Source organism: Pinus tabuliformis, chromosome 7 (assembly GCF_031772625.1).
Source record: "Pinus tabuliformis cultivar Carrire ecotype Pingquan chromosome 7, CPIR1, whole genome shotgun sequence".
NCBI classification, from domain to species: Eukaryota; Viridiplantae; Streptophyta; class Pinopsida; order Pinales; family Pinaceae; genus Pinus; species Pinus tabuliformis.
This window is the reverse complement of record NC_142293.1, coordinates 1,208,778,357-1,208,795,068: the sequence shown is the minus strand read 5'-3', so window position 1 is coordinate 1,208,795,068 and position 16,712 is coordinate 1,208,778,357.

Below are 16,712 nucleotides of genomic sequence, written 5' to 3'. Positions count from 1 at the left end.
CCAGTTTCGTCTGAGATTCCGAGCAATTGTCCAAAGTTTGAAGGAAAAGCAAAAGAGGATCCTTAAGCCCACGTGATGAGATATCACCTCTGGTGCTCCTCGAATTCCTACATTGATGATTCCATTCGTCTTCGACTTTTCCAAAAAAATCTTATAGGTTCTGCAGCCAAATGGTATGTCAAGCTACCTCGAAATACCTATCATGACTTTGACACTCTTGCCATGGCCTTTCTCACACATTTCCAGCTACCGGTTCGCTATGAAACTGCCACCCATTTGTTAACACTGCTCAAGCAAGACACTGTGACTCACATCTCTGATCACATCCATGAATGGAGATGTAGGAGCCATCTGATTAAGTTTGAAATTGATGATCAGTTGTTGACCAAGTGGTTCACCAAATCAATCATCAACAAGATTGCCGAGTACATTGCTATGGGTGGATGCATATCTAGACCTTATCTATTCACAATCCGACACATTATATGATGTGTTACCCGATGCGCCCAGACCATCATTTGACTTGACAACATCTAAGTCTTCCGCTACCCCTCCCATTGATGGAGTAATTGGTTCAGTGACTCACACCCATGCAAAATATTCTTCCAAATAGAAGTCGGTCTCCAACACTTCTCCCAATGACTCCTCTTGCAATTCACCCAGCCCTAGTAAAACCTCGGAGGTTCACGTTGTCTAGTCTATCGCAAGGGATAAATTCTCTAAAGGTAAGAAGAAAGGCAAAGGCAAGGGTAAAGCTGATGCCCCAAAACAGGGCCCTCCTAAGTGATCTGCTGGTGATGCTGCCCAATGGAAACCCAGGTATCCATGCCTCATCTGTGAGGAGGATCACTATAATAAGGATTGTCCTAGACGGTCCGAAGTTAGTCGTTTTCTCAAAGGGACCCCGATTGTCTTGAAATATCCCCTTCCGTCTGAGTAGAGTCAAATGGTAGACCAGCCTTAGTCATCCACTTCCTCAGGTTCCCATGTGTTCATGATGAGTACCCCAATCAACATGGCTACCAGGTTAAAATATTATCAAACTCATACCCTGTCAGTAAGGAAAGAGAAAGAAGGTACCCCTTATTCTTCCACCTCGTCCAGTTATGGTCCTCTCCATATAAAGTGACCTAATATTGATTCCGCCATTCAACCACCTTCTCGAGGTGTGCTTTGAAAGTCCTCATACAGTCCCCACGATCAAGCTGCTCAACATTATAACATTGTTGAAGATTTGGCTCAAGCACCATCAGCTATGTCTTCTCTCGAGGTCCTTCAAAGTTGTCCTTCTCAGTGGAAATCATTACTGTCAGTTATTGGGGATATTGATCCAGCTGACTCTAATCTCCTCTATTTTGACTTGGAAAACCATGTTCCACGTTTATCTCATCAAATTTCCTTTCTCATTCAGGTAATCATAAATGAGAAAACCATTCATAGGACTGTCATCCATGAAGCTGCTTCTACCTGCATCATGTTTGTCACTTCTTGGAAGGTAATTAGTTCTCCTACTTTGAACCAATCCCCTAACAATCTGGAAGCTTTTGACGAGCGTGATTTTCGACCATTCAGTGTCCTTCCCACCTTGCCATTACTTTGGAGGGAAAGATAATACATGTCGAAGTAGAGATCATTGACGTTAATCTTAACTATAATCTTCTACTCGGATGGAGTTGGACCCATGCCATGCATGCTGTAGCCTCCTCCCTTTTCCATGTGATTCATTTCCCCATCAAGGGAAGATAGTCGTAGTCGACCAACTATCCTTCTTTCCCTCTTCCTCCTCAAATGGAAATGTTTTGTATGTCAAGCACACCAGTGCTCCTTATGAGAGTGTGGGGGAAGGACTCTTTAAAGATCCTACCTTGATGGTCATATTTCCACTCCCTCCTCCTCATGTTGCCTCTGTCAATATGATTGTGGTCAAGTCTAATCCTTGGTTCATTCCTTCACCAGATCTTGTTGATACATGTGGCGAGGTTATGCCATTAAGTCCCATCGAAATTGATTATGTGGAAATTGTTTCGGCTTCACCTTCGGTATCCTTTGATCATCTTGTTTCGAGAACATCTCTCGGCATGTATTAACAATCCCTATGGCATGTTTCTTTGGAATCTCCCGACCCCTTAGCAGAGACTTTCCTTTCTGATGGAAGTATCATGGAGGTAATGTCTCTAGAGGAAGTACCTTGGAATGGAACGCATCATTTTTCCTCATTTTTGCCTAGCCTGATGGTCATGTCTACTTGTCTCGAGGAGTTCTCCTCTCAATTCCTGTCCCTACCACTTTAGACACCGATCATGACTCATGAAGTTTGGTCGGAAGGGAACATGGGTAACATTACCCAAACGATGCCAATTGATATTTCTATCAAACCTGGTGTCGTTGAAAATGTCCATATCGGGGTAACTTGTTCTCCATAAGAGATCAAGATCTATACTCATCTATTCCAAGAGTTTCAGGATGTTTTTGCGTGGTCATATGAAGAAATGCCTAGCATTGACCCAAGTATAGTCGTGTATGAGATTCCAAATTATCCTCATGCGAAGCCCGTCTTCCAATGGCTTTGTCCAATGCACCCTAGAAAAGAGGCTGCCACTAAGGGTGAAATTTGAAAAACTTATGAAATCTGGATTTATTTATTCGATCCCTCTTACGGATTGGGTTTTGAATATTGTACCAGAAACAATGCACTATTTTCATTTGCATTGATTATCGTGATCTCAATCATGTCTGTTCTAAGGATAATTACCCCACTCCCTTCATTGACCACATCATTGATGAATGTGCTGGGAGCGAATACTTTTCCTTTATGGATGATTTTTCTAGCTACAACCAGATGAAAATCGCACCGACTGATCAAGATAAGACAACCTTTATGTATCTGTGGGGGACCTTCGAGTACAAAAATCTCCCTTTTGGCCTTAATAATGATGGGGAAACATTTTAGAGAGCGATGTCTTATGCGTTCCACGACATTTGAAACATTTTCCAACCTTACTTGGATGATCTCCCTGCTAATTCTCGTAAATGCCATGATCACCCTGATCATCTCCGACAAATTTTTCTTTGCTGTAGACACTACAACATTCGGCTAAATCCACATAAATGTGTCTTCTGTGTCGAATCCGAATGACTCCTTGGCTTTATCATTTCGAAAGAAGGCATTTTCATTTATCCTCTTAAAGTCGAGGCCATAGTTAATTTACCCCCTCCATATTCATTGCATCAGCTATAGATTCTACAGGGAAAATCAAATTTCCTCCATCGTTTCATACCAAACTATGTTGAGCTAGCTTCAGGGTTCACTCAGTTGCTCAAGCAAGGAACCCTATTTGTTTGGAATGAGGTTGCTCAAAAGTCTTTCAATGACCTAAAGACTGTCCTCATAAATGCTCCTTTGTTGCATCCCCTAAACTATCATCGTGATTACTTCCTTTATCTAGTTGCAACCTCTAGTACCATTGTTATGGTGCTGGTATAGGATGACGACGAAGGAAATGAACATGTTATTTACTACCTTAGTTTCAATCTCCTTGACAATGAAATGCGTTATGCTCATGTCAAGAAGTTGGCTTTGGTTGTTGTGCAGACTGTTCAACACTTTTGGCATTACATTATACTCCACACTACCACTGTGATTTTGGAATGCAACCCCATGACCTACATCTTGACTCGTCAATTGCTTGGGGGCAAGTATTTGAAGTGGATTCTTATCCTCCAAGAATTCAATTTGGTATTCACTACTGCCAAATCTAAGAAATCATTGGTCTTCGCTGAGTTTATTTGCTCCCTTCCCTCTGCTTCTCTCCGTGCTGGTGCCGATGAGCAGCTCCCGGATGAGACTCTTTTCTTAATTAGCACTCCCAACCCCTAGTACAGTGATATCATCATATATCTCCAGACCTCTACCTTCCAGTCTGCATTGACCAAGGATGATTGTTGACGCATTCGGCATCAATCTCAAGCTTATCGTATCATTGGAGATACTTTATACCGCATCGTTGTTGATTCAATTCTTCACCGCTATCTCACTCTCGAGGAGGATAAGAGAGTCTTGAATGACTTCCATTCTGGCACATGTGGTGGTCACCTATATGGATATGTTACTACTCAAAAAATCCTTTGCGATGGTTATTTTTGGCTCTGTATCTTCAAGGATTGCATCCTTGTTGTCCGCAAGTGCCATGAGTGCCAAATTTATCAGCATAAGATGTGCACCCCACCCACTCACCTGTACCCCGTTATTGTCATCGGTGCTTTTTCCAAATGGGACATTGACTATATGAATTGTAACCCTTGTTCGGTCAGGGGGCATGGGTATATTATCATTGCTGTGGACTATTTCACCGAATGGGCTAAAGAGATGGCTACATACTCTGCGGACGGTAAAACAGTCGCTCAGTTTCTTTTCAATTGTGTTATTTCTAGGTTTAGAGTGCCTCAAGCCATTTTCACTAACCATGGCTCCCATTTTCGAGATTACATGATGGTTGAGCTGACTTCTATGTTGCGATTGTGCCACAATGGCTCAACCTCGTACTATCCTCAAGCTAATGGCCAAGTTGAAGTTGTGAACAAAGTCCTGGTTATGATGCTTCAATATACCATTGGGATGCATAATTCAAATTGGCATCTCATGCTATTTTCAGCTCTGTGGGCTTACCAAACCTTGACCAAGGATGCAACTGGATTCACACTGTTCCAGCTAGTCTACGGTCTGGAAGAAACTTTACCAATTGAGTGCGAAATTCCATCCCTCAAGCTGGATTTTGAACTTCTCCCTGAGACCTCACCTAAGGAAGAGTGTCTCTTGTACCTAGAATGACTTGATGAAACTCATCATCTTGCTTCTTTGGTCATCGAAGCACATAAAAAGCGAGTCAAGTCCCATTTTGATTAGTCTGTCTCCCATTGGGCTTTTCTGAGGGCGATTTGGTTCTTCTGTATGATCAGGCTAATGATAAGCTGGGGGAAGGCAAGTTCGAACTTATGTGGCATGGGCCTTACATTGTTAAATGTGTTACAAAAAGGGGCCTATGAGCTTATTGACTATGAGGGAAATCCCTTCGACAAGCCCCAAAATGGGCTTTATCTCAAAAAGTACTATGCTTAAGTCATCTTGCATGGATGCTTTTGTACAATAGTGTGTTATTCATTTCTGTACAGAGTGGTTTGGTGTGTTATTTTGCAAGAAACTTTCCTGCTTATTATGTTTTTGCTTGCTTTGCAGATGTCGGTGTCTCCTCACATTAGTTTTGTTGATGGTGCTTTCCATAGTACCCAGAATCTATTATCTGTGGCATGGGCCATTTATGACCCCCATGGTGAATTTATTGATCTTCAAGGTATTTGTCTAGGTCGAACAACTAATAACATCACTGAGTATAGCGCAGGTCATTGAATTTTTGTTAGAAGCCATCGCTTTTGGCATTCGGGAATTAGTTGTCAACCTTGATTCACAGCTTGTCGTCCTTCAACTCAACGGGAAATATTCCATCAAAAACCCTCATATATTGAGAATGTATCTACATATTCGTCTACTAGAGAGAAATTTTGATTACATTACATATCATCATATTCCTAGACACATGAATACATTAACAGATGAATTAGCTAATTATGTGTTAGATAGACATTTGCAAAACATGTAAAAAACGAAAAAAAAACATTTGTACCATAATAAGCAAGGAAGTACAACATATATATATATATATATATATATATATATGTCTGTGTGTGTGTGTGTGTGTGTTGGTAATGTTTGCCATACATCAAAACCTCAAAAAATAATATGTGTGTTCAAAATACATCAGTGGCTCGGAGGCCTTATACATCTGTGGCTCACAGATCTCAAAAATATAGACTGTCATAACTATGCATTAAACATCATGATGCTCATGCTAGCATGTAACAGCTCGGACTACGCGAGTCAGCAATCGGCAGATCCGATATGATACTCCCACCGTATGCCTTTGATACTGGCATGGGACATCACCCATCCAGGCATACTCTAGGATCCCGTGGGTCAATCCCTCGAGATTCCGCTCGATCTCCTCCTCATTTTCGCTTCCCTCATGATAAGGAGAGACCTCAAACTGCTGAGAAACATGCCTGACTATCGGGGACATCCTAGCAGGGCGTTCTAGTCCAACATCTGCATTCATAAAATCAAAATGTCATGAACACATATATCTCAAAAACAATAAAAAACATCAAAAATTAATTTTTTTTGTTTTTTACCTCCATCATCATAATCCTCCCCCTTTGGGAGCGGCATATCCGAATCTCCGTGGAAGTCGGTACCTCTATAAGGCCAATCCTTGACTATGATCAGCTGTCATCATAGCGACGAGAAAAAGGCAGGCTTATAGGACATTTGTTGGGCCCTAGTAATCCTGGGCATCAACGCACTCCAACGGACCATTTGTGGGTCTTATGGCATCAATGGTTCCACCTCAGATAGCTAGTAGTGGAACAGCGGAACCTGCTCCAGGAAGAAGGTCACTAGCATAGACCCATAGCAAAACCGCTTCAGGTTTCTCGCCTTAGCTTTTGATAGCCGGCGCTTCATGTTGACTTTCATAGCTTCCACCCAGTTGAAAATAGTGGGTGTCGTACAGTCGATAACATACTGAGACTTCAACTTGTTGGTCTCATGATGCACTTGGGCCCTAGCCACTCTGTTGATGGTCAACAGTAACGCTCTTAGCATAAGATCCCAAACTGTCATAATATCGATCTTGCCACTTTTTGATTTGAGTGCTTCAGGGAAATGTTTTGCAAGTAGCATGTCACACTTGCCCCAATCAGCCTTGACCCATATAGATTGACTGGCTCCCCTCTTCGGGATATTCCTGTGATGAAATAAATGTCTGAAGTTTCCAATTCCAGCTCTTGGTCACCAATGATGAAAATTTCTTGATTCACATCCCAGAGACTGATCAAATACCGTAGCAATTCAGGTTGAGCGCATAGACCTACTTTAAGGAAGAATTTGAGGAGCTCACAGTTCCTCAAAGCATCCAAGGAATTTGGGTCAGCCATTGCTTGAGTGTCAATATCTTCATGCTCGCGTTCCTTCCAATCCACCATTTTTCACGATGTTTTCCTTACAAAAACCATATAATCAAGTCAATAATCATCTTTGGCCAGAGAATTTTGGATTAAAACTGAAAAATTGAGAAAAAACCTTTTGGTTCATGGCGCTGGCATGATTATTTTAAAAACATTAGCACCGACGACGCAGTTGACAATTTTAGCAACCCCTGATCAGCCCGATCCCATGCCCAGAAATCACGCTGACTGAGGGCGATTTTTTTTTGCCAAAACCTTCTCATGAAATCCAAAAAATGGATAAAAATAGGTGAAAGAAGTATGAAAATGGATCTTAAGGTCTTGGCTCTTACCTGCAACTGACAGCTCGACGAATGACCTCCCGGATCTCCCGCAATCTGCTCAAGAAAAATTAGGGCACAAGTCGGCAAAAAGCTCTTTACAGAAAGGTAAAATGGTAAATGGTAAAAATTAATTACTTTTTCGTCCTTTTATTCATTTTTTCATGAACTATTAGGGTTTTTAAGTATTTTTGACCTATTTTGCCTCGGAACTGGACAATGCATTTACCTTTTTGTGCAGCGACAGGTGACGGATTCCCGATGATGGTACTGGAGTCACGTTTCATCTCTTTTCTCGACTCGTAAAACTCAAATGAAAATATCGCTGAGTATTTTTTCCCTTTTTGACTCGTAAAAGAGAATAAAATGGGGGGTCTACTTTTAAGCTCTTTTCTGACTCTTTAAACACGAAAAGATTGTCGAGCTCTTGTCGTTTTGAACTCAATAAAGGTTGCGAAATGTCATTCACCCAATACACATTTACCCCTTTTTCAAGCTGGGATGAATTATTTACGAAAAAGGTACTCGACTGAAATGGTCAAGCGGTTCTCTCAAGTATCATTTTCTAGCTCTTCGGGCTCGAGAGACACAAATGTACGAAAAGGGACCATGTGGAGTTTTCTTTTCTTTGTCTTTTTCAAGCTCTCTAAACATGAAAGAGATATCGAGTTACACCTTTGTCAGACTCATCAAACATTAAACGACATTGGATTCGTCACTATGACGATCGTGAGCTTCTCCTTCCTAGCGCTCATTAAACTTACTAGGTCGGATTCATTTGAAGGATGAACTTATAGTGCAAGCACATGCTATCCCCTTCAGGCTTGTGATAAAAAATAATTGGGGTACATGCCAGAAATGGTGGGGGAAAATTAGAAATTCTATCAGTCGTGTCAGCAACTCACTCTCAAACATGACACTTTCTACTTCGTGTAGGGTTGGGATATCCTCCTTCTCATCATTGACCTTCTTGGGTTGGGCCATTCTTTTTTTCCTTCCATTTGATCTCTTCCACGTTATCATGATCACTGATCATATGGATCCAAACGCTACCAAACTCTGGCATCATGTCACCGATATGCTGAAGAGTTAGTCCCTCTGCAGTTACACTTACTGCTTATTCTCTATATCATCTAAAATCATTTGCATCCCTTTGTCTCATGTCGACGATGTCAGATACATCATGGCCCTCCTTCAACATGGTCGCTTCCTGTCGACTTTAGCTCATTATCTAGGAAGTTGACCGAGAGACTCCCTTCTAGTACCTTAGAGCTGACATGTCCTAATGGCAAGTTCTTCGCACTCGATGACAAGCTCACATCATTGGCTTTCACTCAGGTGATTTCCCGGGTATTTAACATTAGTTCCTTTATTCACATTCCGTGAACTGTCCTGCCAGTAACTTGAGATCCATTTTCATTATTGGTGGTTTCTCTCATGCTTGTTAACGGTTCACATCATTGATCAGTAATCAAGCAACTTCCTAGCATGTTCGACTTCAACACATTCATTCACATGTTAGGATTTGTACTTTGATTGGGTCGTTTGGAGTGAAAGACCCTGGGCTAAGATTACCCAAGTCCAAGTTGCGAGATGATGTGACATGATCATGGTGGTCTACATGTCTCTTTCAGATGGATGGATGTGACCATACCATGAGTTGTTATATGTGATCTTTCTCATTATTGGATGACTGCGACCATACCTTGGTTCCATTATGATCTTTTCTATTGGATGGTTGTGCCCATGCCTTGGATCCATTTACATGATCATTCTCTAGATGGTTGCGTCCATACCATGATTCATGTATCATTATTCAGAGTCTTCAGTGATATATATGTATCTATTATTTCTTACAGGTTTTCTGATGACGGACTCTGGTTCCCTGCTTCCACTTATAAAGCATTTCACCCCTCAATCCATTTCGACCTTCATGCTTTAGGGGGCATCTATTACATAGCATTTTGTTACTGTCCCTGTACTCTCCATCCACGATCCTGGAGGACCTCTACAGTGAACCCAACATGCTTTCGCATCATGAAGAAACTCCCAATATGTCCCTCTTCATGAGTAGACTAATTCCACTTTGCATCATTTCCCAAGAATCTTCCTTTTATCCTAGTTTACAAGACCTGCGCTACTGACTAGTTTCTTGATCGTGCTGATTTGCAGAGATTAAAACTAGCCCTCGCATCGTACGGAGCGACTAAGCCCTTTTCCAATCACGTCGATCCTCTTTTAGAAGGTTTTTTAAATAAGGAGTCGAAGCTTCCATGTCTAGAAGCTCCGTAACATAAGTCTCGTAGATGGTTAGGACGGATGGAGCCGAGGAAGTTAGTTTGGGATCCTTTCCCCTATTAGGATGGAACAAACTCAAGAGATTAGACCTTCTCCCATGATGAGAGGAACCATCTCCCATCCATCCAAGCTATATAAACCTCTCTTTTTCCCAAGCAAAAGCTAGTTGGAATTTTGGAGTGAGTTTGAATGATCAACAAGTCATCTATAGCTTGTAGCTTTCTAGTGTATGTTTGAGGGACAATAGTGTGTTTTTGGTTTTGTTTGATACTAGAGGGAAGGTGGCCTTAAAACTTCCATTGTTGGGGTTATCCATGAAGTGCTAGCAGAAGCGTGGGACCTCAGATATGTCAGAGGAGACCAGCAACGTCAAGACACTGGTTGTAACCTCTTTCTTATTTATATAAATGCAACTATTGATTGATTTCCTACATGAAGTGTCGTTTTACATCTTTATGGCTTAATGTTCCTTGACCTATTAAGTAGGCTGAATACAATATTGTACGTTATCACGTTTGTTGTTTGCTTGTTTCAAGTATTCGAATGAAGGAAATGAGAGATAGCTGGAGTGAGGAAGCAGGATCATCACCAAGTGGAATATCGTTCTAAGAGGTAGGCCCTCATAATTGATTCTAGCTTAAGGATATTTTCCATAGATTGTTTGTTTGTGGCTAGACCCGCTTTCTCAGGCTAGAGGAATTGTTTGTGTCTGCATTGAGAATTTACCTGCACCACAGAGAGGTCGCTACCATTGGATTTATTTTTTTTAATCCAAATATTTAGTTCCTCCAAACTCATTCTCTTCCATAAAGAACATCTTACCAATGCTTACTCTCATATCTCCATGAGATCAAGTTTTATTTTTACACCTAGGTTTAGGTTGATATCCTCTTATGTCTTCTTCATACAATTATATGTTCTTATGTCTTCTTGATACATTTACGTCTCTCGTCTTTCTAGAGACCTCATGAGACTAATGCCTTACCACCTCTAGATTTGATGATGTTTTGTCAATCAAAAGCTTCAACCAACATATTGCCAACGAAAAAAGAAACAAAAAAGTTATCCCATTAACCTATATCATGGTTGTCGAGGAAATCAAACACATTATGGACCTCATTGAATGTGGTTAAAAATTCATACCTTGAGTATGATAATACACTATCCTTCTTTGGCCAAGCATCCAAGATTGATGGATAGGATTAGGGTCATTACTCCTTGCATGGGGTGAACAACATTTATATTTATGGTCATTTTTTGGTAGCCAAAAGGATCTATCACCCCTTCAAGCAATTGTTCCCAAATCTCAACACCCTGTTCACCTAGCTCCTATTCCAATGCACTCAAAATCCCTATGATGGCCTCTTCTAGTGGTCTAGACCCAATATGCACAAACTTATAAGTATCTTGTGAAGCATCCCATCAACCTAAATCAAGGTTGGTCCAGATCCTTTGACCCTCGAAACAATCATTAGAGAAGTCCATATTTTCCTCCTTATATGTCATGTTTTGTTACACATAGACTTTTCCAACTATTGATGAAAAACATTCATCGTGACCACTGTTATGGAATCTTTTCTACTATGAAACTTTTTCCATGTGAAAAACATGCATGTGTTCGTATCCTTTAAGGGCTCTCCACACGTATTTAAAGGTACAAAACATGTATTTCTATCTAATACAAATATAAGTGAAATACAACCAAAATTTAGCTATAACTACTCCAAATAAAGGGAAAAAATAGTTCAAACCATTGTTTATTACTAAAAAAAAAAATCAAATGATAGAATTTTGTCTAAATTGGTTCCAGAAAGAAAGTAAAAAATTATAATTGTCTCAAGAATGTCCAAATCTAACATGAAGACCAACCAAAACCATTCAATGACCAAAAACAAATCCAAAAAACATAAAGCTTTACTAAATGGGTTCCAAACTGTTTCAAATTAGACAATAGAAGCCAACATCTTCCCTTTTATATAATCCTAAACTCTTAAATTTTATATCTATATATATAATTTGAGTATTTTAAATTAAATATGAAATATAAATTACAATTTAAAAACAACACTCATTAATCAATTAAATTAATTTAAATAATCTACCTCATAGAATCTTTAATTTAGATAAAATTATATAATTTAATATTTTTTAAGATTTTAATTTTTTTAAATTAATAACTTATATTAATTTAGTTTCTAGACTATGAACTATAATATCTCACTTTGCAAAAATTCAAAAAGAGCAATTCAGATCCCATCATAAAAATATAACAATTCTTTTGGAATAACTTTTCTTTTTTAATGGTTGAATAATTTTATATTAAATTAATATAATATTTGAATTTAATTATTAAAAATTTGAATTTAGATTATCCGTAATTATGTTGTAATAGCTTTTTGATTAAAAGTTTTATTTTAAATTGATATAATATTTGAATTTAATTATTAAATTTTGATAATAATTCAATATATTGAAATCGGTAAAACGTATCGCTACATATACTGTTTTATGATTGTCAGTTATGATGCAGGGGTGTTTATATACTGTTTTATGATTGTCAATTGTGATGCAGGGGTGTTTTGTTACGTAAGTTAGAAAACCATTATTATATTTATACATTAAAGAAAGTTCTAATTACACTTATTTTGATGCAAGATTGGGTATTTTCTTAAAAAAGAAATTATATCTGGAGTACCAAGCCGCATACATACATTTATTACTAAATTTGTTACCCAAAGAATGTTATAATGTTAGGTAATTTAAATTTAGGTAATTAAGCATATGCTAATTTAGGTAATTAATATTGAAATTCCATTTCTTGTGCGTGAGTCACAACATATGCTTGCTCTGGAATGGGTAATATGACATTACTTTTATTTATTTATTTATAATAGATATGGAGATCATTGGCATCAAATAGAGATTATTGGCATCAAATAGAAATTATGAAAATTGGGTAATATGACCTTACTTTTATTTATTTATTTATAATGGATGTGGAGATTATTGGCGTCAAACAGCTGGAATAGTTATTTTTTTTTTTTTTTTAAATCTGTATTGGTTATTTTTCCAAAATATTAGTGAAAACTGAGAGATCCTGTAGATCTTAAAAATTTACTGGTAATTACTGTCAAGTAAACTACTAAATTCCCCTAAAATACCAAATAAAAGACTATTTATGAACAACAATAATCAAAATATCAAATATTTATTCTCAAACTAAGCCATACCAACGACCATGACACCTCTATACTATTTTTTTTCAGAAGAAAAAGCAGTATATATATATTGAGGCAATATAAGCAAAAAAAACCTGATAAGGTACATATTGTGGTTTCCCGAGTCGGAATAAAAAAGTAGCAGAAACTATAGATGGACAAATATTACAGATTTTGAGAGGTGCAAATGAAGAACACAACACATTGGGCCATCCATATAGAAACAGAATGCAACAAAGAAGACATTGTTGCGTGCTGAAAGGAAGTCTGATAGTCCAGATAGTATGACACCTCTATACTATATTATAATGAAGTCTACATAGCAGAGAAGAGTAGTTGTTATTATTATTGTTGCAGTAGTAGGCGTTGCAGATCAAGGGCAGGGTTTGTAGCAGTAGCACTTTCGGCTGGTGATGTGGAAATCGCAGCTTCCCGATGGAAATCCCTCAGTTCGGCAAACATTTTTGCAGTTGGTGCTACTCACGCAGTACCCTTTGAACTTGCCACTTGGGGTTTTGCACATTCGACCCTCTGCCACTTGAACTTCCATCATCCCTGCATCACATTATATTCACGTGATTTGCCCAACATTTCAACAACTAATGTGAGTTAACATTTAGGTAACTAAATTCTTTTTACGTTTTATAATAAGCCAGCAAGATGTGATCTTTTCCAATAGATTTGTTTAGATATCTTTTTTGGAAAATATATGTATAACCCTTGAGAAGTTAACGGTCAATTCTCTTTTCTATATATGTATAACCCTTGAGAAGTTAACGGTCAATTCTCTTTTCTATATATGTATAACCCTTGAGAAGTTAACGGTCAATTCTCTTTTAACGGAGTCGCCAACCAAATCTAATCCTTTTCTATATATTTGCTTAAATAACAAATATGGTCGAAAAAAACAAAGAGAAGAACAGTGCTAAAAAGTAAAGTGATTACAAATAAAAAGTAGGATTTTGATAAGGTGGATCCCACGGGATAGACATTTGGATTTTGAATGATTTCGTATTCCGATTACAATCTGGTTTTTTCTAAGGTTTGAATGCGAAAGTGCAGAGAGTCGTGTGCCATATACAATGTTTTTACCGACACTCCACTTGTGGTATCTGTGGGCCAAAAAAAATTAATAATCATATTATATAAAATTTCTTTCGTTACAGTTGTATACTTTAGTCCTATATTATATTTCAATTAAACAAAAATTACATAGTTTTCTCGCTCGGAATACTAAACTAGTACCTAAAACACATAAAAAAAATTTAGACAAGCAAAGGCATATATTTTTTTCTCAAATAATTACATTATCAAAAATAACACAATAAAACACAACTATAACTCTTTTAATTGATAAGTTCATTGCTAGTTAAAAGTAACACAAATCCTAATTCTAAACATATTAGTTTGAAGTTAGTCCATTAGACACAACTGTTGGAAATACTGAGAGGGGGGGTGAATCAGTATTTATTATTTTTCGTTCTAGTGATTGCCAAAAGCATATATAGATATGTATATGTATATACTGAACACAGAAATCAACAGCTGGAATAAATGCTTTTATTAAAACTCAAGACAGTGCAATGAAATAAATACAATATAAGTATCTCTGACTGTGAGTAGTTGCCAAGCTCCAACTTGGACTTCAGTGAGGCTCCAACCTCCAGAGCACCAACTCTGTTTTGCCAAGACACCAATCTTGGACTTAGGAGCACCAACTCCCAAGGACTTCAATCCTGTTCAGTTCTGAGGCTCCAACCTCTTGGCCTCCAACCCAACTCTGGTATACACTGGTATGCTGCTGCACTCTATTCAGCTTCCGCTACTTCTGCTGCCCCTTTTTTTCTCTGCTTCCACTATCTCATACTCAGGTTATTCAACACAACAACAACCCCAACAATTCTCTGTTTTTACTGTTTTATACATCCTCATGCCTTTGTCCATTCGTTTCCGCTCACTCGCTGGCTCTTTTGCTTCCTCATCGCTCGCTTGAACTTCGGCTTCCTCAACACTCGCTCGAACTTCGGCTTCCTCAACACTCGCTCGACCTTCTGGCTTCCCTCCTCCATTCGCTTTAGCTTCCTCTGCGCTTGAATTAATCAATGATTCACGGGGCACGTTCAAGAGGAAGAGGGGACGAATTACAATAGAAATGATGCTTATTGAAATATCAGAGAGATCCCCTTTTTTTTTCAAGGTTCACGAGTCGTGAACTGTTATTTGTTCGTAACATGGATGCCCAAGATCAATTCCAGAAATGAGGCATTTCAACATATATATATATATATATATATATATATATATGACTTCTTTTATTCACAGATTTATTACTTCACGGAAACCATATGAACAAGGCTATAGCCATATAGAGGTCCCACATGCCACGTCATCCTTTTATCACAATCGCCGCTTCCGGAGGTTCGCACATAACACAGTCGATTACCGATGGCCGATTCCCCTACTGGACGCGATATTATATAAACTGCAGTTGATATTCTCGTCGGGTCCACAACCGTTCATCGCAATCGGGGTTTGCCCTTGGCCGAGGTCCGATGCGATATCGCTATCGGCGATCGCAAGTCGCATATGGTCAGGGCCTTACCTCCGCTCCGATTTCCTGATGCGATAATCGCTATCGGCGATCGCAAAGTCGCATATGGTCAGGGCCTTACCTCCGCTCCGATTTCCCGATGCGATAATCGCTATCGGCGATCGCAAAGGGGCCACTTGACACACTGTAACGCCCGCTTCCGAAGTGCCGATGCGATGTGCCAGACCCGATAGGATCCCAAATCTCCCGTGCATATATTTTCAAGTCCGGTTTCTGCCTGCGATAGTGTAACGACATATATACGTGAGTTTTGCTGCCGACAGTGTAAATACATATAGATACAAGTCTTTCTGCCTCTGTTTGCGTTAAATGCATATTTATATGGTTTTTGGCCTCCGATAGTATATTTGTATGCATATAACTCTTTTGTGGACTATATGGCTCTCTATGGCTCTGTCTTGGCATTGTTTGTTGTTAAATGCATACATTGCTCCTCCAATGACTCTGTGTGATCCTCTCGTATCCATTGTGGCTCCTTTGGCTTGGTCTGCTCCTCTTGGCTCCGTCTGCTCCTCTGGTGGCTCTGTCTCCTCCTCTTGAATATTGCCATATTGACATCAATGACAATCTGTGTCCAACAATCTCCCCCTTTGTTATTGATGGCAATATTCTTCTGCTCTCTCCCCCTTTGACATCAATGGCAAAGGAATGCATACGAACTCCCCCTGTCCTGCTGCGTCTTTATGAATGAACTTGAGTGATGATAAAGAAATAACCCCCATCTTTTGACGCAGATGTTCAAATGCTTCTCGAGGAAGAGGTTTTGTGAAAATATCAGCTATCTGCTCCTTAGTACTGATATATTCCAGGACGATATTTTGTTCAGCTACTTGCTCACGGAGGAAATGATACTTGATCGGTATGTGTTTGGTTCTTGAGTGCATCACTGGATTTTTGCTGAGACTGATAGCACTTGTGTTGTCACAATAAATGGTAATTGGTTGATCTGTACATATTTCGACATCTTTTAGAGCTTCCTTCATCCATAGTATCTGAGTACAACAGTCTGCTGCAACAATATACTCGGCTTCGGCTGTGGATAATGATATGGATGACTGTTTTTTGCTGAGCTAGGATACCAAACAGTCTCCTAGGAAGAATGCATTTCCACTAGTACTTTTCCGATCATCTATACTTCCAGCCCAATCAGCATCGGTGTATGCAGTTACAGTCAGTGTTGAGTCCTTT